Consider the following 6,636-nt stretch of genomic DNA (forward strand, 5'->3'; position numbering starts at 1 on the left):
GTTTTTTTAATTATGCTAAACAAATTAATTTGAATTGAAATAACAATGCATAATATTATATAAAGCTGTGAAAATTCAATGGATCAAAAAGCTAGGTTTAGGAAATTTCTCAGGAAATTACAAATTATTAAATCAATAAATAAATTAGGATTCAAGCAATCAGGAAATCAATTATATTCTCATATCAATCAATAATCCTAAGATCTAAATCCAGATGACTAATCAAAGATCTAGCATTAAGAACAACCTATGATGAAGATCTAGAAAGATATTGAATCCTAAAAAAACAGATCTAATAATTCATAAAAACCCTATGAAAAACCCTGAACCTAACAAGCAAACTACTCAGACATATTCAATTAAGAACAAAACATAATTCTGAATAATAAGCAATAGAGATTAAAAGAGTAAAAGAGAGTTCAAGAATTCTTCTCCACAAAGCAGATCTCTCTCTCTCCAAATCTCTCAAAATCTCACAGGATTGCAGAAAAAATAATAATTGCTAGAAAACAACTTAATGGTTTGTAAAACCTAAAAATACTATTTATATGTCCTAAAACATGTCAAAGATTTGTGTTGCAATTATGGAAAACTTTGGGGCAGATTTGTAAAACTTCCAAAACTTGAGTCGTCTTGCGGCTAACAGGGGTGTCGACCGACACCAAGGCTGGTGTCGATCGACACCATCTCCTCTGATTGATTCCAAGTTGATTTCCTCCAAATTATTGCTCCAAACTGATCCAAATTGCTACACTTTGCTCTATCCATGCTAAAATCCTAGAATACCTGCAAAGTCTCCAAAACATCCTAGAAATACATCAAAAGACACTAAAAGACTCCTTATATCATGGTTAAAAACCACAAAAACCATGATATATCAACTCCCCTAGACTTAGCCTTTGCTTGACCTCAAACAAAACATAAGCTTAGACCTGTGAAAGAGGTTTGAAAACTGGGAACTCACTCAAGTGCTGAAGATTCTTATTCGCACTCTTCATTTACCTGACTCAAGAACTTACTTCTTATACTTAACCATGAGAAGCAATCAACATTCCTTACTCAAATCCCACAATCCTCTGGAATCTCTGAAATCTCCGAAATCTCCATTGTCATCTCATTACATAAATTAAAGCAAGTACATGTGAGTTCTTACCTTTGGTGTATCGATCAGTGGCTAATGGACTCTCTTCAGGCCAAGAAATTCTTTATACATCTCCTTTCCTCTCCCTCTTCGCACTTCCAAAGGGCTGATTTCTCCCAAATTTTCTCTCTTTTTTTTTTCTCTTCAAAGGTGTAAGCGAATACCGGGGTCATCGGTAATTTACCTACCCCTCGCTTCTAAGCTTTGTTTGATCATTTGACTCAAGAGTAGAATAATGAGGTCACAGGTAATTTACCTACCTCTCTAATTTGATCAAAATCATATAATCTTTTATTCTCTTTTTTTCTGATCTTTTTTTTTTTTTTTTTTGTTTTAAAGTACTGAAGGGAAGAGAGAGGGGAGACATACTTTGAAAAATTGCACTGTCTTGTATGGCGCGAAGAAGAAGTCTAGTCCACTAATTTCCAACTCCCTAGGCAAGAGAATTAAGTCCAATTAAAATCTTGATAAAAGTTGAGACAATGTTAGATCAATCAGATATCCATTGAATAAGGGCTTCCAGGATTGTTGATAAGGCTCATAGTCTTTCTATGCTTCAGTTCTGAGATCAAGAATAGTAAAATAATCATTAGAGTGTTAGCCAAATAAGATAAATCATTAGTTAAGATCATAATTCCCAAAGACAAAAAGAAAAATTTTGAAATATTTGACTCAAACTTTTTGGTTTTAACTGACACAACTGAAACTCAAAAACAAAAACGTAGTTAGTAGATAACCTCCCCCATGCTTAAACAACACTGTCCCCAGTGTTATCAAGCCTAAGATTGGCAAAAGAAAAATAAAATAAATATAAATGAAAAGCAAAGGAAAAAGAAAATCCTACCAGTGGGTTGCCTCCCACTAAGCGCTTGTTTTCAGTCATTAGCTTGACTTTGCTGGAGCTCATGCATCCGGTGGATTGAAACATGGCATTGAGGTCCTCTTCATCCAAGGTGGTGTATAAGCTTTAGGGGCATGAGGTCTGCCAAGGATGTGAGGAACAGGAACAGGACCAGGGCGGGATTTAGGGATGGGTTTGCTTCTCTTATGTCCTACAAAATCATCAATAGAAGAAACAAGCGCTCTACGATAATCTTGTGGCTTGGTTAACTGCAATAAAGTTTTCGTACCTTTGAAGTTCTTGTTGATGATAGAAGGAAGTTTAGGAGAAGGAGATGCGTACCTTGGCCTTACCTGAGGACTATGGAGTGTGGATTGGTGACTCTTCTGTTTGGGAACAGGTTTTTGACACTGAGCCTGATGCTCGTCTTGCAGCAACTTCCTCAACAGAAAAAATTTGTCCATCATTAATAGGAGCTTTCCTTAGCTTATCCATCTCAAAATTCATACTCAAACCTTCCACATTCAGTGTTATGTGTCCCTTCTGCACATCAATGATGGCACCAGCTGTAGCCAAGAAAGATCTTCCTAAGATGAGAGGATCTTTAGGCTCTATATCATACTTCAGCACCACAAAGTCAGTGGGAATCATGAAGTTTCCAACCTTAATTGGAATATCCTCTAAAACACCTTCAAGAATTCTTCGGGATCGATCAGCCAAGATAAGAGAAATCTGAGTTGGCTTGTATTCTGTCATCCCAAGTCTCACAGCAACAGAATGTGGCATCAAGTTGATACTAGAGCCAAGATCACAAAGTGAGTTAGCAAACCTTCACTGAATTGCTTAGCATTCCTACACTGAATTGCTGCACTCACTTTCTCAGTGACCACCACTTCTTGCTTCCTCTCTTTCCTCGTTTGAACAGGCTGGTTTAACAGAATTGCACTAACTTCCAGGATCTTCCAGGATCTGGTAACTTCTTAGCATTCCTACACTGAATTGCTGCACTCACTTTCTCAGTGACCACCACTTCTTGCTTCCTCTCTTTCCTCGTTTGAACAGGCTGGTTTAACAGAATTGCACTAACATCTTTTGTAAGTAGTGCTCCTTCCTTAGGGCTCTAGCCATTTGATACCATTCGCTTCACATACCGCTTGAGTCCAGGAGAAAACTTGACTGCATCAATAAAAGGCATCTCAATCATCACCTTTTCCATCATTGCCTTGCATCTAGCTTCCTGCATCTCCTGCTTAGAGTTTCGTGGCTTAGGAAAAGGAATTTTAGGTTTGTACACCCTCTCAGCACCTGCTGGAGCCTGAGATTTTGCAGTTTCTGGGTTCGTCTGAGATGAGTGTCGACTGACACCCAGGTGGTGTCGATCGACAACATCATATGAAGCCGAGAGATTTGTCGATTTCTCTCCTTTTTCTGCAGAAGCAATTTCACCATCATCTTCATCTCTCACTGATTTGGAATTGCAAGCATGCTTGGGGTTTCACTTAGTTCTTCCAGGAAGAAAACCCTCTTGTCGTTTGACAGACCTAGTAGTCTGAATAACTTGATTATCTAGCTTCTTTACATGAATGTTCAATGCATCTATCTTCCCATTCAGCTCAGTGTAGACATCTTTCCATTGAATGTCACAGTTAACTGCTCTTGACCTTGCAAAATTTGCTCTCGCATGGCTTCCATTCGACTCTCAGAAGTCTGTGGAGGTGGAGACTGATAAGATGAATTTCCATAGGTTCTTGTAAAACCGTTGTTCTGTTGCTGCTTTTGATACTCTGGCTTGAGAGTGTAGCCTGAAGAGTTCCCACTGTAAGGCCTATTGCCTTGCGGATTACCAAATCTCTGTCCCTGATACCCAACTCCATACACATAGTTGACATTCTCCTCTGTATTCGCTGGCTCTGGCTCAACTTCAGCAGCCAATTTGACTGACTTCTTGCCCACAAAGAGATTGTGCACGGAATCCAGCTTAGCATTAACAGAAGCTAACTGGTTTGAATCAAATCCTCCATGCAATTTCTTCCTTTCAGCATCTGCTCCCTTAGTGCTATTGCTAGAGACCAAATTCTCAATCAAATCTTCAGCATCTTCTGGAAATCTTGTTTTGAAATTCCCATGACTTGCAGCATCCAAAGCTAACTGATACTTACAGTCACACCCTCTGAAAAAGATACTCAGCAGTTGTACCCTTGAAAAATCATGGTGTGGACAGTCCCTCTGATTGAATCTCACCCAAGCTGCCTTGAAAGCTTCATCTTGTCCTTGCTTGAATGAAGAGATCTTGACTCTCAGCTCATCAGACATTGCATCATCATAAAAATAATTAAGGAAAGCCACCTTAATTTGTTGCGAAGATGTCAAAGATCCAGGTGGCAACTATTTTAACCATTGAGATGCTTCTCCAGCAAGTGAGTATGGAAAGAGCTAGCAGAATATGTAATCCTCAGTCACTCCATTGGCCTTGATACTAGTCACAAGATCTTCAAAATGCTCAATGTGGTCCAAAGGCTTCTCATGGAGTAGGTTAGAGAAAGGTCTCTGCCCAACTAGCTGAAAGTAAGCAGGCTTCAGCTCAAAGTCATTCCTTTGGAATGGAGGAAGAACAATAGCAGACCGATTTTCATACACAAGATCAGCCTGGTTGTAGTCAGCAATTGTCCTGATCAAGTCTCGGTTCTGCTCCTGTCTTCGAACTAGGTTTAGGATGTGGTTGGCAGCTCCACGTATGTCTGTAGGAAGGGGGTGTCGACCGACACCCTGTTGGTGTCGATCGACACCATTGACAACAACAGCCTGCTCGTCGCCAACATCAGCTTGCTCGTTGACAACAACAGGTTCAGCAATCACATTGCCTTCTACATCAAGCTTTTGGGCCCGCTCATTGCACAAGTGGCCCTCTTGATCCCTCAAAGCACCATCCTCATCACGCATCAGAATGATTGTGTTAACCATCTTCAAGGATTTGGTTGCTTTTCGATTTTCACGCTCAAGTTTTCCCAACTCTTGGTTTGAAAGCTTCAAAGTTGGACCAGTCTTATTGTTTCTAGTGTTAGGCCTAGGAGGCATGCACCTGAAACACACAAGAGAAAAGAAAACAAAAGCGTGTAAGTTTCAAATAAAAAGAAAAATTTAGACAAAATCAAAAACTCAAATCTAATGGTAAATCAAAGAGTCCCCAGCAACGGCGCCAATATTTGATATGCTCAAATTTACCCTAGAGCTACTCTCTCAAATTAAGAGATCAATGTAGTACTTAGGGGTCGAATTCCACAAGGACTCAAGACTACACAATAAATTATAGAGTTTTTTTAATTATGCTAAATAGATTAATTTGAATTGAAATAACAATGCAAAATATTAAATAAAGCTGTGAAAATTCAATGGATCAAAAAGCTAGGTCTAGGGAATTTCTCAGTAAATTACAAATTATTAAATCAATAAATAAATTAGGATTCAAGCAATTAAGAACAGATCTAGAACTCTAAACACTTCTGTAAAATAAATCAGTTCTCACTGAAATATTATCTAGATTAAAAACCAGAAAATCTAAATCTCTTTGTAAAATTCTAGGTTAAAAATCAGCTTTAAAAACATGTTTAGATTGTTCACAAAATCACTAAATCAAATCTCTTTGCAAGAAGTAATTTTGTTCATCAAAAGATTTTATTAGGAAAATCAATTATATTCTCATATCAATCATTAAGAACAACCTATGATGAAAATCTAGAAAGATATTGAATCAAAAATAAACAGATCTAATAATTCATAAAAACCCTATGAAAAATCCTGAAACTAACAAGCAAACTACTCAGACATATTCAATGAAGAACAAAACATAATTCTGAATAATAAGCAATAGAGAATAAAAGAGTAAAAGAGAGTTCAAGAATTCTTCTCTACAAAGCAGATATCTCTCTCTCTCCAAAGCTCTCAAAATCTCACAGGGTTGCAGAAAAAAAAAAATTGCTAGAAAACAATTTAGTGGTTTGTAAAACCTAAAAATGTTTTTTATATGTCCTAAAACACGCCAGGGAAAACTTTGGGGCAGATTTGTAAAACTTCCAAAACTTGGATCTTCTTGCAGCTAACAGGGGTGTCGACCGACACCAAGGGTGGTGTCGATCGACACCATCTCCTCTGATCGATTCCAAGTTGATTTCCTTCGGATTATTGCTCCAAACTGATCCAAATTGCTCCACTTTGCTCCATCCATGCTAAAATCCTAGAAAACCTGCAAAGACTCCAAAACATCCTAGAAACACATCAAAAGACACTAAAAGACTCCTTATATCATGGTTAAAAACCACAAAAACCATGATATATCACGCCTCATTTGGATGCAGGAAAAGGAAATTGCTTTGATGCTAACAAAAGTGGCTGAACCAGCTCGTTGGACTAAGGAGCGGAAAGGAAGGATGGTGGATTTGGGTAGTTTATCTTTTGGTCTAGTATGATAAAACGATGTAATAGCTTATTAGCGAACTTGCTGTTGTACTAGAACCCTGCTTTAAATTCAGATAATCTGTTTTCTGCATTTAAGACTTGTCTAATCGAACCATCGCCGGAAAAAAATGTTAAGTGAATCGGAACAGTAACTCCGACTAAGTATCTAACTTGTGTGACTATCATCGTGTATCGTGGGTGG

Source organism: Camelina sativa, chromosome 20 (genome assembly GCF_030686135.1).
Source record: "Camelina sativa cultivar CO46 ecotype springtype chromosome 20, ASM3068613v1".
Classification (NCBI taxonomy): Eukaryota; Viridiplantae; Streptophyta; class Magnoliopsida; order Brassicales; family Brassicaceae; genus Camelina; species Camelina sativa.